The sequence below is a fragment of the Capricornis sumatraensis genome, chromosome 11, assembly GCF_032405125.1.
Source record: "Capricornis sumatraensis isolate serow.1 chromosome 11, serow.2, whole genome shotgun sequence".
NCBI lineage: Eukaryota > Metazoa > Chordata > Mammalia > Artiodactyla > Bovidae > Capricornis > Capricornis sumatraensis.
Genome location: NC_091079.1, coordinates 57,889,678 through 57,915,149, shown reverse-complemented (window position 1 = coordinate 57,915,149; position 25,472 = coordinate 57,889,678). Strand labels below are relative to the sequence as shown.

General features: G+C 36.5%; 1 protein-coding gene across 1 annotated transcript in view; it reads right to left on the bottom strand.

Annotated features, from left to right (window-relative positions):
* Positions 1 to 25,472, bottom strand: part of HNF4G (hepatocyte nuclear factor 4 gamma) — a 132,882-nt gene that overhangs the window by 77,505 nt on the left and 29,905 nt on the right. Inside the window, exon 2 of the mRNA XM_068983332.1 lies at positions 3,101 to 3,154. The gene's annotated coding sequence lies outside the window, so the exon portion shown is untranslated. The remainder of the gene's footprint in view (positions 1 to 3,100; positions 3,155 to 25,472) is intronic.

Genomic DNA, 25,472 nt, shown 5'->3' with positions numbered 1-25,472 from the left:
CCAATCATGCCCTCTTTTGGGGGGAGCAAGCTGCCTACAAGTTTCCATAGAGGGTCACACAGAAAGGAATTCCTACTATCTGAATTCTTGATAAACTATGACATGAATAAATTACAGTATATATAAAACAGCAAAGACAAATTTAAAAAATTATGCTTCAATATGTTATCTTCTCACAAATCCTAAAACACATAACCAGGTTAATTTTGCCAATGAGTTCAGCCTAACAAGTGTAAAAAATCCATAAGCCCAATATTGATGTTGATAGTAAGATATATACTCAAACACAGAAGCTGAAAAATTTGCATTAGGAACTAAAGGTAAATTAGAAAGTCGCACACAAAGCGCCAGCTATATATGCTTAACACATATTTTAGTTCCTATTCTACAATAAAATTGTATTTCTACAGTTTATTGTAAATGAAAAATAAGACTGGGAACTGGGTATTACCTTCTTGGCACTTTACAATAAAAACAATAAATGAATAAATAAAAAACCTCATTGAAGCTGTAGGTTTCCAGTGCTCATCAATATAACTGATCCATGAGCCATTAGTGGGTCATAAAATAAGAAAGCTCAATAAAATAATCATAATCTCACATGTTTATTTAGTTCTGAGACTTAAATGATGGACCTTTGTACCTGACCATGCCTAGAGACAGTTTCATTATATACACACACACACAAATGCACACACAAACATGCTTATGCTTATGGTCTCTCTCTTAACTGTGTAAACTCACATACACACGTGTTCATGGGACATCTATAAATACATCACAGCTTTTCTTTCATAAACAACAATGGGCTGTTGTTTAGTTTTCTTTTAAAAATAAATAGTTTAATTTTAATGGATTTTATTTGTTTAATTTTATGGATATAATTTTTAAATGGATGCTATTTAAATCATAATGTATAATTCTTGACCTCTGAATTGACTCTGAATGGCAGATAAACCCACATGAAAAAAAGAAGTTCATCTTAGGTGAACACACTTTGACGCCTTATATTTCTATCACCTGAACTTGTTTCAACACTATCAAGTTCTTTTAAGTAGGTTTTCAGAACATGAAATCCAAGATTTTCATATGATATTCAGTCTTCTTTCTACCTTCCTAACTGACACACAGCATGGTATATATAATTGTAATTTCTCAAGTAACAGAAGAGTTTAAGACAAGTTGAGGGTGAATCAGGACATGCTTCTTACAAAGAAAATTAAATATCTTTACACACTTAAAAGATGTCTCTTTTTAGTAACACAAAATTAGTAGGCCAATGCCACGTCGTGATTTAAACTTTTTTCCCTGGCTAATCTTCAACTCATAAAAAGCAATGCTTATTGACTTTCTTCAAGTTTCTCTTATGCACAAGCAGTAACTGCTCCCATCCCTTCTGGTCTTAATCATTAGATTTCAAAAAAAAAAGGAATTATCTTCCTTCGCAGGTAATCTCTTTCACTAGAATTTTGGTTCTTTTTTGGATTCATTTCTAATCTACATCTAGAAGCCTTCTTTGTTGACTCACCCCAGTTAACCACAAAGATTTTCATCTCCTCTCTACCTTAACAAAAAACTTTATAACTCTATTATCCTACCTTTTTGTCCTTAATATTTTTTTTTCCCCTCAGGCAGAGGTTCTAAGAAATTGTTTACTATTTGGGTTCCATTTAATCATCACCCACTCACTCGTTTTTAACCTCTTTCCACCCTAGTCATGCCAAGAAACTTTTCCTTTACGGTTGTCATCAGTCAAGGCCACAATTTCCTTAGCCTGTGCTGACTTTTTTACACAATCCTCAATCTGGTCTTCCCAATTCCAATTAGATTTATTCTTATCTGACAGATTAATCTTTCTAATGTGTAGTTTGGTTAAATCTTCTTAATGTTGAGACAGTGGAGGACAGAAGATTCTTAATGATTTTTCAATAGCTAAAGATCCAGGAATCGACGCTTTTGAACTGATCATGTTGGAGAAAACTCTTGAGAGTCCCTTGGACTACAAGGAGCTCAAACCAGTCAACCCTAAAGGAGATCAGCCCTCAGTCCTGAATATTCATTGGAAGGCCTGATGCTGAAGCTGAAACTCTAATACTTTGGCCACCTGATGCAAAGAACTGACTCCATGGAAAAAACCCTAATCCTGGGGAAGATTGAAGGCAGAAGGAAAAGGGGACAACAGAGGATGAGATAATTGGATGACATCACTGACTCAATGGACATGAGTTTGAGCAAGCTCCAGTGATTGGTGATGGACAGGGAAGCCTGGCGTGCTGCAGTCCATGTGGTTGCAAAGAGTCAGACACAACTGAGCAACTGAACTGAAAGAACCAGGTGTATGTTTCTTCCCCTAAATAGGCTTTATCATGATTAACTATTCTTAACACTTCTGTTTAGCAAAATCATTAAAATTCTATAAAGCATTCACGTATCTTCCTCAAATTTTACCATCCCCTCTGTGTAAGACAGTATCTTTCAAACATCTTTAACTATGACTTACAGTGAGACATACATTTTAAGTAGTGACCAAGTATACACAAAATTATACACATGTATTTTATATCAGGATGACATAAATCTACACAATTTTCAGGATATAATGACACTCTGGTAACTTTGTACAGGTAAATCATGATCCATTAAACTTATTTCATCACCCAGTAATGAAGTGCAGCCCACTGTTTAAATCTTTGCCCTTTTCCTAGATTTGATTCAATTGAATACTTCATTAAGCCATTCATTCATTCCATTCAAGAAGACAAGTAGTAATCCCAGTTGGAAGTCAGGCATTTCTGTGCACTGGGAACAAAATGACAATGAGCAAACAAGTCCCCCCCACCCCACCTCAGGGAGTTTGCCATGTCCACCCTCAAAGGATAACAAAGTATTTACCTATTCTAACCATTTCACAGCTATATCATGCGCCTTTATATTTCCTCATCTTTCATTTCTAAATTCCATCTCCACAAGTAGACAGTGAGATCCTTCAAGAGAAGAATCTTAATTATGAGTATTACCTTCTGGACCATCACAAGGTAAGGGGAACAATACAGTAAGGGCCAAAAAACAACTGAGTTGTAATCCTTAGCTCATCACTTACCAGTCTGCAAGTTCAGGCCAGTCACTCAACTTCTCTCAAATGCAGTTTTCTCATCTGTAAAATGAGAGGGTGGAGTCACATAAACAGTTTTCAAATTTTACTGCACAAAATCTTCAGGACTCAGTGGAGATTCCAAAGTGTGACAATAAAGGGTCTTTGCTCAGAAGAGAGGATCCCCATCTCCTGCCTCAAGTAGAGCTTACAATTTTGTTTTAAAAAGAGTCTTGATGCTTTAAAAGAAAAGTCAGTTTGCTAAACCCCAAGATTTTGCAATCATGTGTTCATCTTGTCCATAGTCCAAGGAAGAATAAGGTAGGAAGAAAAGAGGGACTGCAGGAGGAAGAGAGGAAAGAAGAGAATATAGTTTTAATAGAGGGTGAACTATTATGTTTCAGGAACTATGTTAGGATTGGCATAAATGCTACCTTATTTTTTTCTATTCAACAATTTCACAAGGTAGGGATTTATTAGGCCCCTTTTACACACAAGGAAAATGAAGTTCAGAAATGTCAGAAAACTTGATCAAGTACCTAATATAGAAACAGTGAGGCCAAAATCTATTCTTCCATCATTTCAAGTTTCCCTTAAAGAAAGCTAACACAGATATTACATTTGTTTTTTAAGTTTTTTAAAAATTTTCTTTAGATTTCACCTGACTGGATCGTCACAACTTTGAGGAATATACTTCAGCATTATCCTAATTTTTCCAGTTAGGAAATCATGCTTCAGAGGAATGAAAGTGATCTGCTTAAAACTGAATTCAACGGGGGCAAAGTTGGAATGAAATAGCTGAATTAATATTCTGCGCTCTTTCCATACACTAAATTGCCTCCTTTAAAAGAAACAGAAATAGGGAAACAATAAGAGGGAAGGAAGCAGAAAGGATGGGACAGGTGGAGAATTATAGCAATTCCACTGCTTACTTAAGATGGCTAGTGAATCAGATAATTTAATGGAAAGTACCTTGAAAAATCTGAATCACTGTATCAATGTGTCATCTTTATTAACTATTCATACAATGTACATTAAAGATGACATTTTATATGTTGGTAAAACTCCATGTGGTAATTGCAAATATATAAGAGTATGTAATGAATTAATTACTGAGACATACAATAGAAACTCACATAAAAGAGGGACAATCTGACATTCTCGAGATTATGATACAAGAACTGGTTACCTATGCTTGCTTTCTCTTATGATATACAGTCCATACTGGCAGGAGAATAATTCAAATTTTCAATTTTTCTTGGATTTCATCACAAACTCAATCAAAGCATGAAAGTCAGTATTTTAATATCCTCGCACCATGTGAAAAATAATAGCATGCTCTACTACCTGAACTCTTAGAGCATTTTTTATTTTGATTGTCTTCCCATTATACTGAGAGACTGTCAGGACTTTATCAGGAAGATGGCCCAAACAAACTAGAACATTATTAAGGTTCCAGCAGTGCAGTAACTCACTGGATGTATGAGTGATTAAAAGCCATACAGTTGTGACAAGGACCATAAGGAGATCAGACAAAGACGCTACATGTCTTTAAAAGGAAAAAAAAAAAAAAAGGACTAGAATAATTTAACCCCTTGTCTCTTCTACCAGTACTAAAGCTGCAGGATTATTTGATCAATATTTAAGGCCTTAAAATCCAGTGTGACTGGATTCCTTACAGCAAACAACTTCCAAAGGTTAAAACAGGAAAATAAAATTAGCACAAAATTACAGCATACCTACGGGCTTGCCGAGTTTCCAGTGTTCCAAAAATCATAGGTAACATATAACATGATGCTCTTACATTAGTAAGACATTACTGCCTTTGTAATTTATCACTGACTACAGTTACACTTTTTTATTTCATTGAATTATTTGTACTTAGAAATATATTTCCATTTCATTTGACATTCAGAAACCTATTAACTAAATACTTCCTACTTGCCAGACATTGCATTGTTCATGGGAAATATGGTGGAAACTGACAATAGGTGCTCTTTGGAGGAATGAACAATTCAGGATAAGAGAAAAAGAGCTAAATTAATTTTTAAAATAGAATATAATTGAAAAAATGCCTAGGCCATATAGTTAAGTAAACCAATCTTTAAAAACAAACATAGTACCAAAATGTTAACTGTATTTTCTTAAGCAGAGAATGGTGATTGTTATAGACTTAATTTTCTTCTTTACATTATATATGTCACTTTATTTTTATAAAGTCTTTTTTCTTAATACATTTATAATCTAAAGTAAAGAATCCAAGAAAGAAACTCTTTAATGGATATTTGGGTAGAATGCTATGAAAACCCCAGAAAACCCGTGACTGTGAGTCAGGCAAAGCCTGAGGGCAGAAGTGACATCTAAACTGGTTCTGGAAGGTGAATTGGGGTTTACTAAGTAGAGGAGACAGTAGATGATGGTCAAGAACATGAGAGAATCATTTGGAAGGTTTGGAAGTCAGTATTCCACATAGTTTGAGTGGCAGATAGAGAGGAGGTGGAAGTTGGATGTTCCCCAGGTAAGAGATCAAATTCTAAAGAGCTGTATGTATGCAGATGCTATCCTAGAAACCTTCAGATGTCAGTCAATGCAGAGCCACGGTTCTAGCAGTTGAGGCCTCCAAATGTGGGACACTCTCAGATTCTTTTTAAGGTGCTCTGGGCACCAAACATCTGTGAGGAAAAACCGTTGATTAAAGATAAAAACTTCGAATGGAGTAAAAATGGAGTGGGGATTTGAAAGGTGCACTGAGTTGGAACCAACAGGATCTGTTCACCAGGGATGCTAAAGAAGCAAAACTTGAAGATCACAGAGAGATCTGGTGATGGAAAATTAAAGAGCAACATAATTAATATAAATGAAGAACTGATGAAATAACAGCGCATACTGAGGATAAGTTCTCTGAAGAATATTGGCTGGACAATTTGAAACACAGATCTTATATTCATGAGACAGTCTGAAGACCTTTCCCATCTGATTTTCACCACTACTTAAGATTGCCGGGAGAAATATCAATCACCTCAGATATGCAGATGACACCACCCTCATGGCAGAAAGTGAAGAGGAACTAAAAAGCTTCTTGATGAAAGTGAAACAGGAGAGTGAAAAAGTTGGCTTAAAGCTCAACATTCAGAAAACTAAGATCATGGCACCTGGTCCCATCACTTCATGGCAAATAGATGGGGAAACAGTGTAAACAGTGTCAGACTTTATTATTTTTGGGCTCCAAAATCACTGCAGATGGTGATTGCAGCCATGAAATTAAAAGACGCTTACTCCTTAGAAGGAAAGTTATAACCACCCTAGATAGCATATTAAAAAGCGGAGACATTACTTTGCCAACAAAGGTCTGTCTAGTCAAGGCTGTGGTTTTTCCAGTAGTCATGTATGGATGTGAGAGTTGGACTGTGAAGAAGGCTGAGTGCCGAAGAATTGATGCTTTTGAACTGTGGTGTTGGAGAAGACTCTTGAGAGTCCCTTGGACTGCAGGGAGATCCAACCAGTCCATTCTGAAGGAGATCAGTCCTGGGTGTTCTTTGGAAGGAATAATGCTAAAGCTGAAACTCTGGTACTTTGGCCACCTCATGTGAAGAGTCGACTCATTGGAAAAGACTCTGATGCTGGGAGAGATTGGGGGCAGGAGGAGAAGGGGACGACAAAGGATGAGATGGCTGGATGGCATCACCGACTCAATGGACATGGGTTTGGGTAAACTTCAAGAGTTGGTGATGGACAGGGAGGCCTGGCGTGCTGCAATTCATGGGGTCACAAAGACTGGGACACAACTGAGTGACTGAACTGAACTAAAGGTTAAGTGACTAACTAAGGGCTTCCCTGGTGGCTCAGCAGTAAAGAATCCACTTGCCAAGGCAGGAGACATGGGTTCAGTCTCTGGGTTGGAAAGATACCCTGGATAAGGAAATGGCAACCCATTCCAGTATTCTTGCCTGGAAAATTACACGGTCCGAGAACACTGGCGGGCTACAGTCCACAGGGTTTACAAAAGAGTTGAACACTATTTAGTGACTAAACAACAACAAAAGAAAATAAGTAACACTTTTAATCTTGTAAATGAAACTCTTTAAAAATTCTTGTGAAGTTTCTGATAAGGGCAAAATAAACAAACAGAAAGGCATATGCATCAAGAATACTTGTATTTCTATTCATATACTTTCCTCCTGATATAAATTGGATTATTGTCCCAATTATTCAGTTTCTTACACTAGGATCTTACACCCTGTGCTGTTGAATTTTACAGTGCCTCCCACTGTGGGGGAGATACACTTCCTCACCCCACTCATGTTGGACTTGGCCATGCAATTGCTTTGACTAAGAGAATGTTAATGGACATGGTGTAACAGAAACCTTAATTGATGGCATGGCTTGGCTTGCTCTCTCCTGCACCTACAATCTGCCACAAAAAGAAAACATGCCACTCTTCTACTGTTCCTTCAGCCTGGACCCCAGGCCTGAAACCTAACCAGAAGCCTGAAGTGTAGACTTAACCCAAGGGAGCCTCGCCTAGATCAGCCACTTTACACCCCCGGGAGTGTAAACATACATAAAACATCAATAAGTCACTGAGCATTTTATGATTTTGTACTGTAATAATAGCTGATTAGTAAAGCTTTTCCTTACCTCCAAGTAAAGAAAACAAAGAGTTTTTTTTCTCCCCTTAATATTTTGGTAAAGACTCTGCTTCCAATGTAGGAGACCTAGATTCAATCCCCGGATCAGGAAGATCCCCTGGAGAAGGGAATGGCAACCTACTCTAGAATTCTTGCCTGGAAAATCTCATGGAAGGAGGAACCTGGTGGGCTACAGTCCAAAATGTAGTTTGGACATGACTAAGTGACTAACACACACATAAAATCATAATATACCTGTTAAGATATATATTACGTGAAACAATCCCATGCAGAAAACCCCAAAAGCTTGAAGATAATACCAGCAGATAAAGGGATATGTCATGTTCATAAGTAAGATTACTCAATAAATCAGGGTTTTCACCTCTTTGCAAATTAATCAACAAAGTTATAGCATTTACAATGAAAATGCAAGCATGATATTTTTGTACATATCAAAAAGGTCATTCTAAGTATTTTTAAGTTCATTCTAAGTATACAGTATTGAAAAGAATAAGAGTAGCTAAGACAGTCTTGAAGTCAATATCTTATTTGATTTTATGCATAAATGGTATTTTTATAGTTTAAAAATTAATATAAATTTAAAAGTATAAATAATTACAGAACTAGAGAGACCTTAAAGATTAAACATACAATAACCAAAACATAAAATGCACCTAAAGACTAAAGAGTAAGCAACAAGATATCTTTTATGCAAGATATTTTTATTTTTAAAAGTGGAAAAGGAATAAAAAGATGAAATGAAAGACAAGAGATGAAAACTAATCTAGGACATCCAACTATTAGAGACGAGAATGAGAAAATAAAAACAAAGAAATGGGAAAAAAGAAATCATCAAAGAAAAAACTAGAAAATATCCCCAGATTAAGACAAGACAATAAGTTTCAAAATTCAACAGGCCTATGGGGATTCGAATGCCATGAGTGAAAAAAAGGCCCACATCCATATCCTTTGGAAATTTTGGGCTACTGCATTCTGAGACTGACAGAATAACATGTAGAGCTTCACATGGGAAATTTTCAGGGGAAAAAATACCTCTGAGACTTTAAGAGGGAAAATGAAATAAGGATAAGGTAACAGCAAATTTATAGCAGGAAGCAAAACAAAACACAATTCAGGATAAAAATAAACCTGTAGGAAAAAGTTAAGGCCCAGATATAAAGCAAATGTAAATTTGGAATGATGTCAAGCAATGGACTTAAAAAACAGACAAAAAGGAGAATCTACGTAGACATGGTGAACTTTTTTCTAAGTGTGTCCTAGGCTTCCTGGCACTGGCCTCTAAGAACACAGCACACTAGTTGTGACTTGGTGTTACACAATGTTTGTGGAGTGCCAACACTGTTTAAAGGGCTTCCCTGATAGCTCAGTTGGTAAAGAATCCACCTGCAACGCACGAGGCCTGGGTTCAATCCCTAGGTTGGGAAGATCCCCTGGAGAAGGGAAAGGCTAGCCACTCCAATATTCTGGCCTGAAGAATTCCAGGGTTGCAAAGACTCAGATCTTCCCCACCCAGGAATGGAATCGGGGTGTACCAATTGAGCTATCAGAGAAACCCAGAAAGACAGGACTGATCAACTTTCACTTTCAACACTGTTTACACATTTGCACATTTCCAACATTTAATCAATATGTTTTTTAAAAAAAGAAGACAGTCATAGAAAGAATGTAAATGTAAACACCTTGACAATACAAAAGTCAAGCTGACTAAAAACATTAGCCTGAGGGGGATGGAGAAGTGGAGAGCTGGGTAGAAAGTGAACAGTATAGATTTGTTGGGAAAAAAAGAAATAAATGTTTACCTACATTATTTTGAGTTATAAATTAATTGATAGAAAAACAAAACTAAAAATATAAATGTCCGATATTGAGAGGAGGGACAAAGAAAGGTGGGGGAAGCAAAGTGAGACAGATCCTCAAGTTCCACATCAGAAGTCAACAATATCAGTTCAAAGTTGATGGTCATGTGATCAAGAATTGCAGAGTAGCAGTCCAGAAGAAAACAACTTAAAATCCACAGGTAGGAATTAACCTCTGAGAACATTAGAGTGAGGAAACGATAAGGCAAAAACAGTACTTGCCTTATAACTCTCCTAAAACATGAGATTGTGATTTGTCTTAATAAAACATTTTTAAAAGACTGACACATTTCCCCTGAAACTACTAGATGTACACTTACAATAACAAACAATAAGAAAACTTCATCTTAAAAAACTAAGTACCTAAAATGTGATGAGATAAAGCTATCATCAGGTTAATGAATTAATTCAAAATGCCCAAATTTAACATTATAGTAAAATACAAAGCAGGCTTCAATACTAAAAAAAAGAGAGAGAGAGAGAGAATATTGAACAGCAGCAAATTATTTTCAGACCATCTACCAGCTAACTGTTTAAATAGGCTTTCAGTTGTTATAACGGCTTCTCTGGTGGCTCAGATGATAAAGAGTCTGCTTGCAATGCAGGAGACCTGGGTTCCATCCCAGGGTAGGGAAGATCCCCTGGAGAAGGAAATGGCAACCCACTCCAGTATTCTTGTCTGGAAAAATCCATGAACAAAGGAGCCTGGCAGGCTACAGCCCATGGGATCACAAAGAGTCAGACATGACTGAGCGACTAACACACACCCCCACACCAGTTGTTATAAGGATAAACTTGGGGATAATTTACCACCATACAATTCCAAAGAAATGGTACTAAGAGATTTGTCTCAGGTTGTACAGGTAGTCAATGATGGAGAAGGAATTTTTCTGAAATAAACCACTTCATTATATACATATTATACACTATATTCATAGTACATAGTACATAATATATACATATTATATACTATCATCATTTTAGTGATCATTAACCTTGCTGATTATTATTTGGGGCTACTAAGCTATAATATCAAGTATTAATTTTAAAATACTGCAGTACATTTATCCAGATCTACTTTAGCTTCCATGGTAGGTAAGATAATGACCTTTTGAAGACACTCTAATCCCTGGAAGCTATGATTATATTACCTTATATGGCAAAGTGACTGCAGATGTGATGTGTGTTAGTTTCTCAGTTCAGTTCAGTTCATTTCAGTCGCTCAGTCATGTCTGACTCTTTGCGACCCTATGCATCAGCACGCCAGGCCTCCCTGTCCATCACCAACTCCCGGCGTTCACTCAGACTCATGTCCATCAAGTCAGTGATGCCATCCAGCCATCTCATCCTCTGTCATCCCCTTCTCCTCCTGCCCCCAATCATTCCCAGCATCAGAGTCTTTTCCAATGAGTCAACTCAGTTAGTTTCTCAGTCGTGCCTAACTCTCTGTGACCCCATGGACTGTAGCCTGCCAGGCTCCTCTGTCAATAGGATTTCCCAGGCAAGAATACTGGAATGATTTGCCATTCCCTTCTCCAGAAGATCTTTCAACCCAGGAACTTAACACAGGTCTCCTGCACTGCAGGGAGATTCTTTACCATCTGAACCACCAGGGAAGCCCTTGTGAAGAAGAAATGATGAAGAATCTTTAAATAAGGAGATTATCCTAGATAATCTGGGTGGGCCCAACGTAGTTATAAGAGTTCTTTTTAAAAAAATCTTTATTTTATATTGGAATATAGCCAGTTAACAATGTTTTTTCAGGTGGACAACAAAGGGACTCAGCCATACATGTACTCATTCTCCCCTAAACTCCCCTCCCATCCAGGCTGCCACCTAACACTGAGCAGAATTCCCTGTCCTATATAGGTAGGACCTTGCTGGTTACCCATTCTAAATATAGCAGAGTGTACATGTCGATCCCCAACTCCCTAAATATCCCTTCTCCCTATTCTTCCCCCCAGCAACCATAAGTTTGTTCTCTATAAGTCTGCTTCTATTTCATAAAAAAGTGTATTTGTGTCATGTCTTTTTAGATTCCACATGTAAGGGATATCATATGGTATTTCTGCTTCTCTGTCTGACTTCATTCAGCATGACATTCTCTATGTGCATCCGTTTTGCTTCAAATGGCATTATTTCATCTTTTTAATGCCAGAGTAATATTCCAAGAGTTATTACAACAAGGGACAGGGAGACAAGAGAGTCCAAAAAGAAGATGTAATGACAGGAAAAAAGGTTAGAGTTATGGGGTTGTTGACTTTGAAAATGGAAGAAGGGGCCATGAGCCAAGGAATGGAGGAGGACCGTAAAAGCAGAAAAAGGCATGAGAATGTGTTCTCCCCTAGAGCCTCCAGAGGAATGCAGCCTTACTGACACCTCGAATCTAGTTTAGTCCCTTATAGGACTTGTGACCTCCAGAGCTGTAAAATAATAAACCTGTGCTATTTCAAGCCACTCAGATTGTGTTAACTTGTTACAGTAGAATTAAGAAGCTAATATAGAATCTGCTCCAGAATCAGAAAAGATCTGGGCTTAAGCCTTGTCTCTGCTATGTGGTTTTGAGCAAGATTCCTAACCTCTATAAACCTCTGGCTTCTTTATCTGCAAAGGTGAATTTATAAAAGACACGTATTCAAGCAAGTTTGGTGACCATTAGTCTACAGTTAGAGTTCATTAAAATATTAGTATTAAGTCCTAATTGTAGAAGAAAAAAGTACATTTTTAAGAAAAAAATAGTTGATTGTTTTTTGCTTCCAAACCTCCAAAGTTAGCTAGCCAGTGAGTCTTCATAACATATTGTCTACAAGTTGAAATATGAAGAGGGAAAACTCCTCCAATATTGAAACCACTTCATGATTTGAGCTCATTCAGTCTGCTTCTTTAATATCCAGCCTCTTTGGGGAAGAGGCAATATCCTTGACTGGCTATAAATTTATGAGTGTAGTTGTTTTTATGGCTCTGAATGTAATAGAACCTAAGTAAATACTGATAAGTTCTCTATTCTTCTGAGAAGTTTCCACCCACACAATATTGTCCTATCATTGGAAATCCCCACAGTTTTGATAAGAATGAAGGTAAGAACTCTTTTATATATAACACTTGTCAATTAGAATCAGAACAACATTCATCACTTTACTTGGAAAGGCTATGGGGTTTTTAAAAACCCACTTGAAGGCTATATAATGAAATTTTGCCCTTATTGTCTTTTGAGCGACTTCAGCTGGTTTGGGAGGTTAAGGCTGGTTTTCAAGTTTATTTTTTTTTCAAGCATCCTTTAACATGGTTTGCATTTATAGATTAAGTGGTAAACTGAATTAAAGGAAATAAGCATTTTCCATCACCACAATCTCCCCACGTAAATAGACTAAATTTGAAAACCACATTCATTTTCCAATATAAGGCTAGGTACTGTCTTGATGAACTAGGCCTGTAGGGAACTATATTAACTCTTTCAAACCACTTAGTTACCAGTCATTTTCAGGAATTCACAGTGTTCCTGTGAATTGGAACACAGTGTTTTTAAAGAGATTTTTTTTTCCTCAGATGCAATGTATTGATTTAACCTTTCTGTGTACAGGATCATACATGGCACAAGTTAATTAGTATCCGGGAGACCTCACAAAGAGGTGAATTTTCACTGAAAATCATGATCACTCTAAAAAGTATAAAATATGATTGAGGAAAAATGATTACAAAATTCCCCCAAGTTCTCATGGCATATGGTTTTTAGCTGCAAGACCCCACCTATGTCATCTGTAAAACAACTCTTTAGGGAACCATTGATATTGACCAAAAGATCTTTCAGATCTTACATGGTTATTTTGCTGCAACTCTAAAAAAATTTCTGCTTTGGGTGTTTCTCATCTAGAATGTGAGGATGAATTTCATACATCACAAACAGAAAAATCCCTGTATCCTGTATGAAGCCAATAGGTGCTCAATAAATAGTTACAGAGTTTCATACACTTATGCAGCCATATACATGCAAACACACACACACACACACACACACACACACATTTACTAATTTAGAGATGGGGAACTTACTCTAGACTGCTAGCACTCTGAAGACAAGTGCCAGTCAATCCCACCATCAATATCTGGATCACTCCAATGGATAGGAGGTGTTATAGACTGAATGTTCATGCTCCTGAAATTCAGATGTTGAAACCGTAATCTCCATATAATGGTATTGACAGGCAAAATCTTTGGGAAGTTAATAGGTCATGAAGGTGTAATCCTTATGAATGGGATTAGTGCCCTTATAAGAAGAGGCCAGAAAACTGGCTAGTTGTCTTTCTGCCATGTAAGGAGACAGAAAGAAGTCGGTTGTCTGCAACCCTGAAGAGGGTTGCCATATGCTGGACTTTCAGCCTCCAGAACTGTGAGAAATAAACATTCATTGTTCAGTCACCCCATCTACAATAATTTGTTAGAGCAGCCAGGAGGCTAAGACAGGAGGTTATGAATAAACAGTATATGATTAAACATATAAATGAACAAACATTTCCTGAATGAAGATATACATGAATTAGTTACTTGATTTGTAAACAAGGACACAGCAGAGTTTATTTCTCTTTGCTAATATGAAGCCAAAGTACACAGTTCATTTATAAACACTACTACATAAGCAACATTATGAAGTAAAGACTAGAATAAATATTTTATTATCCAGAATCCCAACAAAGCAGCTATTTTTTCACACTCCTATTGATTTCCTGATCATATTTTATATTGTTTATTTGTTTAGTGCAGAGAAATTAGAATTTTCTACATAATGAGGAAAATTCAGATACAAGTTTAAAATTTTGCACATAAATTAGGTCTTAAATTCTTGACAGGCCACAGTGATCTCTCCTTCCTAAGAACTCTTGACACTCATGGATATCATGCTAGTGAGGAATGCAGCCACATACATACTGCTACAAGACACATTTGATATTATTTAGCCTACATTCTATTCAATTTTATGTTATTCACCTAGCTCCTGGGCTGGCTAAAATGCTCACTCTGGTTTTTCAGAAAAACGCTAACTAACTTTTTGTCCAACCCAATACTATGAAGCTCCTTCTCATAAAAGAATAGGAATTATGTATCTATTTATAATGCCACCCTGCCTAGAAGTATGTGAATGATAGACAGCTAGATGACAGGTAGGCATATACATAGATAAACATTTGTTGAATGAACATTAAATGAATGTAGCCATTGTAAGTGGCTACAAAAAAACAATGGTAAAAATTTAAAATGTGTAAAATTTTATATTGTTGTATTTTGAATATAATTACTATAGTTTCTTTCATAATTTTAAGATAAAAAATCATTACTGTCCCTAAAGTTATACATTTTAATATAATCAGAATTTTTACATTCATATTTTATTGAGTCATAATAGCTTGAAATACCAGAAAGTCATTAGGAAAATAAAATCAAGTAAGAGAGGTCATTATTATCCTCTGTAACTTTTGCTTTTGACTTAAAAGCATAGGTGAAATGAAAACTGTTCTTAACTTTGACCCACTTACTATGCTGAAGCAACATGAACTCTGCTCCCGAATGCCAACCTGTAAGTGGAGGTTATTGCCTCTTCCCATGAGGGTATAAATTCAATCAAATAAATGTAACACATATAATGGGCATTTAGGAAACAAGTAAATAATGAACAAACAACCAAACAAATGATGGAGACATAATTCCTGCCTTCAAGGAGCTTACAGGATACTGGAGACATTCATATATTAATATATCTGAATTGTCAAAGTCAGAATAGGTTTTTGTCTTGTGTTTCGGTAGAAATCACCAAAATTTGATCCCTGCTTCCTTTGGAAAAATGAAGCCTTTGAAAAACAGTCTGTCTCTTTCCTCTCTGTGTTTCCCTTATTTTGACGACTATCTCTCCAAAAGTAGATAAAAGGTAGTTTATTAAATATACACAGTGGCCTTCTTTATCCTGGTTATCTCCTTCCTTCCTTTCTAATTATTTTAAAATTAGGGCATTTGAGTTTAATCATGTTTTCCTAATAATACAGGGCTTCTGTGGTGATTCAGAGAACCAACTTGCTAACGCAGGAGATGTAGATTTGATCCCTACCCCTAGAAGAAGAAATGGAAACCCACTCTAGTATTCTTGCCTGTGAAATCCCATGGACTAGGGAGCCTGGTGGGCTGTAGTCCATGGGGTTGCAAAGAGTTGGACATGACTGAGCAACAGAGCATGCACGCACGAACACACAGGCACGCACACGTGTTTATACTACATATAAACATGTATGTATGTATACATACGTATGTATATACACACATGCATTCATACACGTGTATATGTACACACGTACATCTATATGCATATATGCTTTTAGAAACATAACCATTCTTTCATTTTATATACTGCATCTGGCACAAACTCATTTTGATCAATCCTCAGGAAGGAGAAACTAATTTCTGCTGCAGTAATATCAGTACTGGCAAGTGTTTATTTTTTTAAATATTTCCACTGTCTAATGGGCTTCCCTGGTGGCTCAGATGGTAAAGAATCTCCCTACAATGCAGGAGACCCAGGTTCGATCCCTGGGTCAAGAAGATCCTCTGGAGAAGGAAATAATAACTCACTCCAGTATCCTCGCCTGGGAAATCACATGGACAGAGAAGCCTGGCAGGCTACAGTCCATGGGGTCACAAAGAGTTGAACATGACTCAGCTACTAACATGAGTAACACTACTTGGTAATTCTATCACTAGATTAACAATCCCATCCTGAGGCTTTTGAATCCAGCCTAGAGATGATGCCAATCTCTCCATCGACTCCCGAGGGCCCATGACCTAAAGGCTCACCTGTTCAGCTCTCATCTTAGTTCTCTTCAAGTCAAGGTGACCTGATTGTGCTAAAAAAGGGTGGAGTGGCAGGGGGTTAATGCACATCCTTTTCTTCTCACTTTCTCTTAGATCAAGGGGCAGGTAAGAGATACAGTTCTTCATCATGAAAACCAATGCAACATGTATTCTCTTTATAACTGGCTAGCGGAACAGTTCATCACTATAATATAGGGCCTTGAAATCCACTCTGATTACTTCAGATACTTGGTAAATGACTAAATTAATTAATTAGTCAGTGGATCTCTTCTGGATATATCAGAGACTTGGTAAATATTTAAATTAACTAGTTAAAATCTAAGATATTTAAATTAACTGATTCTTTATCCTATGTGTCTTTTATAAAGGGTGTTAATTTTATCATTTTTAGAAGAGCAAGAATAGATTTGTTATCATCCCAGTAAGAACTATATTTCCTGTACTTTCTAAGGAAATACTGGAGTCAATTCTTTATGTTCCATTTTCTAAAAAAGGAATTAGGCCTAAAGATGGCCCAGATAAGATATAACATCAAGTAAAAACTTGAAATGAAAGCTAAGCAATCCAAGAAAACTCAGAAAGTATTATATTTTTCAGAGGATTGTGCTTTATGGAAAATAGAAAAAGGTTTTTAAAAATCTCAAGCATACAAATCATCAAATGCTATCACAGTCCTGTAAGTCTCTCCTTGAACTGCATTACATCTCTGTGCTCATACCACCCTCAAACTTGGGAGTTTGGGAGGCACTCAATGCATTCAAAATTAACCTTCTACTTTTTGTTTCCTCCCTTAGTAATAATATGAATGTTATTTGAATAATTCAATTAAGGTCTTATAGAGAGAATAAGAACTCAAAAGTGTAGAAAATGAGTCTTCTAGGTATATGAGGTTATGGGCAGGTTTATAAAATATTGTGTCCTTCAGCACAAAGAAATGTCAAATAAAAAATATATTTTATAGTTTCTACAACCACTTAGTCAATTATGTTCAGAAAACAGAAAAGTCTGTACAACTTTCTACAAACCAGTTCTGATTTAGAATATCTAATTCCATAGACTTATTACTCTATTCAATTAAGACTTTTTGTTTTTGCTTTTGGTTTGGTATCATTTAGTTTTCTAGGGAGATGAGATTAGATCAGTTTTCATAGAGAAAATATGCAAATATTGCAACTGCTAATATTTTAAAAGCAGCTAAAGTAACTTACAGAAAAAATTGTGTTAACAGTGCATGCTGGTCACTTTTTAAAAATCATCTTAACATCCAACCAGAAAATATAGAGGCAATTACCATCTCTGTGCACTTTTTCAGTTATTTCAATGATAACTGAATCACATGGTGGATATGTCTGCAAAAATCAAACACAGAACTGAAATAATTTTTCAAGATAAATGTTAGTAGAACATTTTCTCAAATTACTTGTACATTTCATTTTGCTATCCAGAAAATTATAGTTCAATGTTCCTACATAGCAGGAAACTCCAGGTTGTAGCAATTGATTTAATTGTTCTCTGGAGCATACATTACCTGAACATTAATCACTTCTTTGTTGGCACTGTTGAATATGTGTGTGACTAACGATATTAATATTTCATGAAACATTTTTTAAGTATCAATCATTTCCTATCTGTCTAGAACAATGTGATTACCTAGATACAAATAAACAATATATCTCTTAATTAGAGACATATGGAAGAGCTATATGTGATATAACACCTAGGTTAAAAAAAAAAAGTTCATAAATTTTCTGTTCTCAAAAACTACATTTTGTAACAGAAACAGATGCACAGACCTTGAAAATGACCTTATGTTTGCTGGGGGGATGGTTGAAGAGAAGGGATAGTGAGCTTGCGATGGACATGTATACACCGCTACATTTAAAATGAATAACCAAGAAGGACCTACTGTAGAGCACAGGGAACTCAGCTCAATAATGTTATGTGGCAGCCTGGATGGGTGGGGAATTTGGGGGAGAATGGATACATGTATATGCAAGGCTGAGTCCCTTCCCTCTTCACCTGAAACTATCACAACATCATCTGTTATTTGGCTATGCTCCAATACAAAATAAAAAGCTTACAAACAAAGAAACAAACTATATTTGGGGTTCTCACAAATAGCACAGTTATCTGGTATTAATTTTTTTGGAAGTCTCTTACTGTCACTGTTTCATTACTCTGACGGTTGATATACTTAATTTGGAAGATGAATTATTTGTTTTTTGATGAAATAGAAAATGCATTTGAGGCATATGTTATTTGTGCAAAACAGACAGGCTTGGGAGTTAAATAGGGAAGGAGGGACTCAATACCAGTATTTCATTTTTCATACATGATTGACAATCTTATGTTGTTCCTTCCAAAATCCTAATGTTTATAGTAACATACATATGTACGAGTGTTTCTAAGTAGTTCACTTTTTGATAGCAGTATGTTCTTATATGATTCCTTTCATTTGGGCAGAAAGTAGGTGTTTCAAGATGCCATAGGCAAGGTGCTCCTCAAAGTGTTGGAGACAGAGCAGTGAATAAGGAGGACAAAGCGCCTACTCTCATGGACCCCATTTTTGTTAGGAAGAAAGTGAAAATGTTAGTTTCTCAGTTGTGTCTCACTCTTTGAGACTCCACGGACTCTAGACCACCACTCTGTCCCTGGAATTCTCCGTCCCTGGAACTCTCCAGGCAAGAATGCTAGAGTGAGGTGTCATTCCCTTCTCTAGGGGATCTTCCTGAGCCAGGATAGAACTCAGGTCTCCTGCATTGCATGCTGAGGCTTCTGTGTTAGCTCAGTAGGTAAGGAATCTGCCTGTAATGCAGGAGACCCTGGTTTGATCCCTGGGTGGGAAAGATCTGCTCGAGAAGGGATAGGCTACCCACTCCAGTATTCTTGAGCTTCCCTGGTGGCTCAGCTGGTAAAGAATCCACCTGCAGTGAAGGAGGCCTGGGTTTGATCCCTGGGTTGGGAAGATCCCCTGCAGAAGGGGAAGGCTACTCACTCCAGTATTGTGGCCTGGAGAATTCCGTGGACTGAATAGTCCATGGGGTCACAAAGAGTCGGAAATGACTGAGTGACTTTCACTTTCTCCTGCATTGCAGGAAGATTCTTCATCATAAGGGAAGTCCTGTGAACAAGAGGGGTACTATAAAATCCATATCAAAATATTAGTCCCTACATGGCTTCCCTGGTTGTTCAGTCGGTAAAGAGTCTGCCTGAAATGCAGGAGACCCTGGTTCAGTCCCTGGGTTGGGAGGATGCCCTGGAGAAGGAAATGGTAACTCATTCTGGGGAAGCCCGTGGACAGAGGAGCCTGGTGGGCTACAGTCCATGGGGTCGCAAGAACCAGACACAGCTAAGCAACTAAACCTACCTACCTAAATACAACAAAGAGAATTGAAACGATGACATGATAACAGGATGAAGGCTATTTTCAATGTAACTAGAGAAAAATTTTAAGAATTTTACAATTGGCAAGAGATCTCAGCAAATAACTGGGGAGCAAAGGGCTGCTGGGGAGAACTCTTCGCATGGTATGCAGCAGCTGCACTGAAGCAGTGGGAACTTCAGGTAGGCCAAAGTGACTGAAGAACAAGAGGGTCGTCGGCTGGAGTTCCTAGGATGTCCTTGGAAATGTACCCATCATTTTACATTTATCTGAACCTCGGTACCATCCTAGGCGGCATACATTATGTTCCACTTTTTACAAACTAAAACATGAAACACATAGATTAGAAACATGAAATAACTTGCCCATGATTGAGGCAGAACAAGGAACAATTCTAGGAAGTTGAAATTAATCTTATTAGTTCCTATGCTGTTCTGCTTCGAGCAAAGAATAAACGCAGTCAGAGTCGACAGTCCTGGAACAAGGACTTGGCTGCAGGTATTAGAACAGCTAGAGTAGAGAAGAGAAAGCTTAAATTGCCATTCTGCTGCATGACAGCAAGCCATCATGTCATCTCTAAAATTTAATCTATATAATCATTCATTTCCTTGCTAACTCATTCTAAATGTATCTACTAAAGGGCTGATATAAATTAGGTAATATGGTCAAGAATTATAATGAATGATAATCAAATGTGCCTTCAAGAATCTTCATTCAAGTGGAAGACAAATCTATGGATGTATCCTTCAAGATAAAAGTCCAATAAGCAGTTATAAAAAAAAGTGCAATGAAAATGTCAAGCCAGTAACAACGCTGTCTGGCTGTCAGTTTTCTGTAAAATCTCAAAATGAAGCTGTGTGATCACACTAAGCCTTCCTCACCTTTAATATTTTATTCTATCTGTGATTGAGCAACGTTCTATGCATCCTGTGAGAAAGCAATATTATATAAATTCCCATCATAAAGTTTAAAGTTTTTTTTGGCAGACATAAGCCTATACTGGGTTCCTCCTTCTCTCCTACCTATAACAACTATAATTCTAAATGATTTTTTTCTAAAAAATATGCTTAGAAATCTTCACAGGTCATGAGTTTCTTCACTGGTAACAATAACAAGTGGAAAGAATTCCACCTAAGTATATAAGTACTGCTGCTGCTGCAGCTGCTAAATCGCTTCAGTCGTGTCTGACTCCATGCAACCCCATAGACAGAAGCCCACCAGGCTCCCTCGTCCCTGGGTTTCTCCAGGCAAGAACACTGGAGTGGGTTGCCATTTCCTTCTCCAATGTATGAAAGTGAAAAGTGAAAGGGAAGTCGCTCAGTCGTGTCCGACTCTTAGCGACCCCATAGACTGCAGCCTACCAGGCTCCGCCGCCCATGGGATTTTCCAGGCAAGAATACTGGAGTGGGGTGCCATTGCCTTCTCCAATATAAGTACTGGCCACCACTCAAAAATGAAACATGTCCAAAGGGAAACATTCTGCATATATGACTTTGATTTAACACTTAAAAAGTAAAGTCAGGTTTTCACAATATGATTTTAGAGGAATAAACTTGAGCTCAAACTTAAATAATTGTTGACGTGCATTTCTACTAAAAACAACTGTATATACTATATATCCACATAGCTTTTAAAGGTTTGAAAAAGCCCAAGAATAATCAAGGAGCCTGACCTGGGAATAGGTATATGCTGGGGCTGACATAATGAAACTCTTGATAAGTTGTAGGAACAAGTCATTAAACCAGAGGGTGAACTAAGCTGAACCCAGTAACTCTGTCTTGAAACAGCTTTGTCTTTCTAAAGTATGACACCCCTCTTGAGGAATTAAAATCTCATTTTCTCTCATACAGTGCTTATAAAACAAAGAGAACATGCAAAACTCTAAGAAATGGATAATCTTGAGCCAGAAAGTAAAAAAATTTAGATAAATTAGGAAGTAAAATGTTAAATTTCAAGTTGGACTTATGACATAAACTTACTAATGCTCCAAATGGAAACAAGAAAAATTACTTCCTGCAACCTCCACCTACTTCAAAATAGGACAGAATATTACCATTCTAATAGAGAGAATCAGTAAAATCAAATATTTTAATAGAAATGCTACTAAAAGGGGGTTGTGACTACTTATTAATTGAATAACAAATCTTCCATTTTAACATTAAAATTAAATTTGACTGGTCATACCAACACTTATTATGTTGACCAAGAAAATGACAGACTCTTGTCTAGGATTGCACAAGAAAATGACAGTTTTTGCAAGAAGGAAAAAAAGTTAAATTTCATATCTTTTAAAATAATATTTGGTGAGCCATTGTGCAGATGACACCACTCTTATGGCAGAAAGCGAAAGACTAAAGAGCTCCTTAATGAAAGTGAAAGAGGAGAGTGAAAAAGTTGGCTTAAAACTCAACACTCAAAAAACTAAGATTATGGCATCCAGTCTCATCACTTCATGGCAAATAGATGGGGAAACAATGGAAACAGTGACAGACTTTATTTTCTTGTGCTCCAAAATCTTTGCAGGTGGTGACTACAGCCATGAAATTAAAAGATGCTTGTTCCTTGGAAGAAAAGCTATGACCAACTTAGACCACATATTGAAAAGCAGACATTACTTTGCCTACAAAGCTGCATCTAGTCAAAGCTATGGTTTCTCTAGTAGTAATGTATGGATGTGAGAGCTGGACTATAAAGAAAGCTGAGTACCAAAGAATTGATGCTTTTGAACCGTGGTGTTGGGTAAGACTCATGAGAGTCCCCTGGACTGCAAGGAGATCCAACCAGTCCATCCTAAAGGAAATCAGTCCTGAATATTCATTGGAAGGACTGATGTTGAAGCTGAAACTCCAATACTTTGGCCACCTGATGTGAAGAACCAACTCATTTGAAAAGACCCTGATGCTGGGAAAGATTGAAGGCAGGAGAAGAAGTGAATGACAGAGGATGAGATGGTTGGATGGCATCACCAACGCAATGGACATGAATTTGAGTAGGCTCCGGGAGTTGGTGATTGACAGGGAAGCCTGGAGTGCTGAAGTTCATGGGGTCATGAAAAGTCAGACACGACTGAGAGACTGAACTGAACTGTGTATACTTAAATACCACTGATCCACTCTATTACCAACTAAGATTTGAAAGCTCAGCTAAGGAAGCTGAAATATTATTAGTGCTGTATTAAACAATACAACAGAAAGAACTTCAAAGATATGTCCTTTCCTGGCAGAAATTAACACCAAAAAGAAAATATCAATAATATGGCCTAACAATAGGCATATAAGATGAAAAGCTAGCAAAATGGAAACATAAAAAGACATGAAAAGACACATGAAAAGATTTACTTATACCAAGAATATATACTCTTTATATAATTGAAAACATGCCTATATACAAAATGAATCTCATCTAAGTTTAATTTACTTAATCAGTTTTCTAATAATGTTCATTCTTATTTGATTAACAATATTAAGCATTATATTAACACTAAATATTACAGACTTGATAGTCATTTTTACCTATTAGCACTGATATTTGAATGTAAACAAAAAGTATGACTGTTACTGAAAATTCTATAAAATATAGAAAAGTATAAAGAAAAAATAACCTATAATTTTAACATTCAAATTACAACTCAATATTTTCTCATATTAGACATACACTTATATTTGTGTACGTATATACATTATATAAATATATGCTATAATAGAATATTCTCTATTTGGAGTTTTTTCCAATTCTTTTCTGTTTGTACTATATTATGTCCTGAGTATTGTCTTATGTCATTATAATATGAAAAACATTTTTCAGTTTCTGGAAAATAAAACTGTAATGACTTTGACTGCATCATTAATTATTTTAAAAGAGGAAAATACCCTAGAAACAGAATTATTGAGTTAGATGGTATAAATTTCTGTATAGATTTTGACCTACAGTGTTAATGCACTGGACACAAAAGAGGTCTGATTTCTTATTTTCATTATACACTAGAGAAGAGAACGGGCTTTGGGACAGGGGTGGCTGCAGTGAAATTATGGCTCCAATGCTTCCTAATTGTCCACTTTAGTCTTTAAACTCTTAAAAACTCACACATTCATTTGGAAAATGGTGATGATAAATGTAACTATCTTCTTAGCACTGTTGTGGATAACAGGATGTGAGGTTGTGTTATGGCTAAAGGGTGTTGGGTACTTATTAAGATACCAATGATTATCTACTATTATAAAAATCACTAGTAATGGTATAATGCCAACACTATATATTAAAATTTGTGTTATTTGATAATATTTATTTACATCATTTGTTATAAAATTATGAAGCAATTTTGGATTTATTTGACTACTAGTTTGGGAGACACAGCTGGCAAACATATGTCCCTCCTTCCCCAGCAAGAGGTTTATAACTGGGCACTTTGGCATTAGAGACTGTTTCCAGGCCACCTTTGCAGCTGGGTAGTGTAGTTATGTTTGCATCAATGGATTGTGATAAAAAGTAATGCTAGCTACATATGTGTCTAGGCCTTAAGATACTGTGCATAAAATCCTCCAGGCTCTGTTCCTTGCAATCTGGGATACAAATGTGCCTGTGATTTAGCATCAGCCAGGCAGGGCAAGACAAGACAGGGCCCCAGGGCAAGGGTCATAAAACTAAAGAGCAGCCTGGTTTAGTGACTAAAGTTTTACTGGAACATAGTTATACTTGTTTATGTCTGTATGGCCACTTTTACCCTACAATTGCAGAACTGAGTAATTACAACAGACATAGGGCCCCAAATCCTACAATATTTGTTATCTGGCCCTTCATAGAAAAAAATGCCAACTACTACCCAAGGAGATAACCAAGCAAAAAGAAACCACCAGAGTCTCCCAAATGATCATATGAAACACAAATATCATTCAACTCAGACCAGGGACTTTGGGGTTGTTAAGTGGAAAACAAACAGATTTTTATTTTAGCTGAGCAACTCCTAAGGGACATTGAGTTCTACCAGCATAATTTTCATACCAAGGAAGATGAGTTTTTATAAAATTGTGGTATTTAAATGTATCAATTTTATTAAAGTTTGAGAAATTTTCTTCTTAATTTATGGAGTTCTTTGTGTGTTAAGGAGTTAAACCCAAACCTGTAATATTTATGGGAAATAATATCCATAAGTTGTTTGATTTTTATATTATGATGTTTCTGTATAATTTATACAATACTTATCTTCTATCATATCTATCATTGCTTTCTTTTAGTTTCTTATGATGTTTCATGCTTGTATATAAAGTTTTCCTTACCCAAAGACCAGATAGATATTTGCTTTTTTCTCTCCTTTTTCACTATTTTTATATTTCACTAATACTTTTTCATTTCAAATATATCCATAAATACTTTCTGAATAGTTTTCCATAGATATATCATAGTATCGATATATTATATCTACATATTAAGATTTATATCATATAAAATATATGGCCTGGCATGCTGCAGTCCATGGGGTCACAAAGAGTCGGACACAACTGAGAGACTGAACTGAATGAATTTTTAAACATTAAGATCTGTTTCAGAGCTCTTATATTGTTCCACTGCTCTAGTCTTCTTTTCTCAATCAGTATCACAGAGCTTTAACTATTATAATTGTAAAATTCAACTAATATCCAACATGG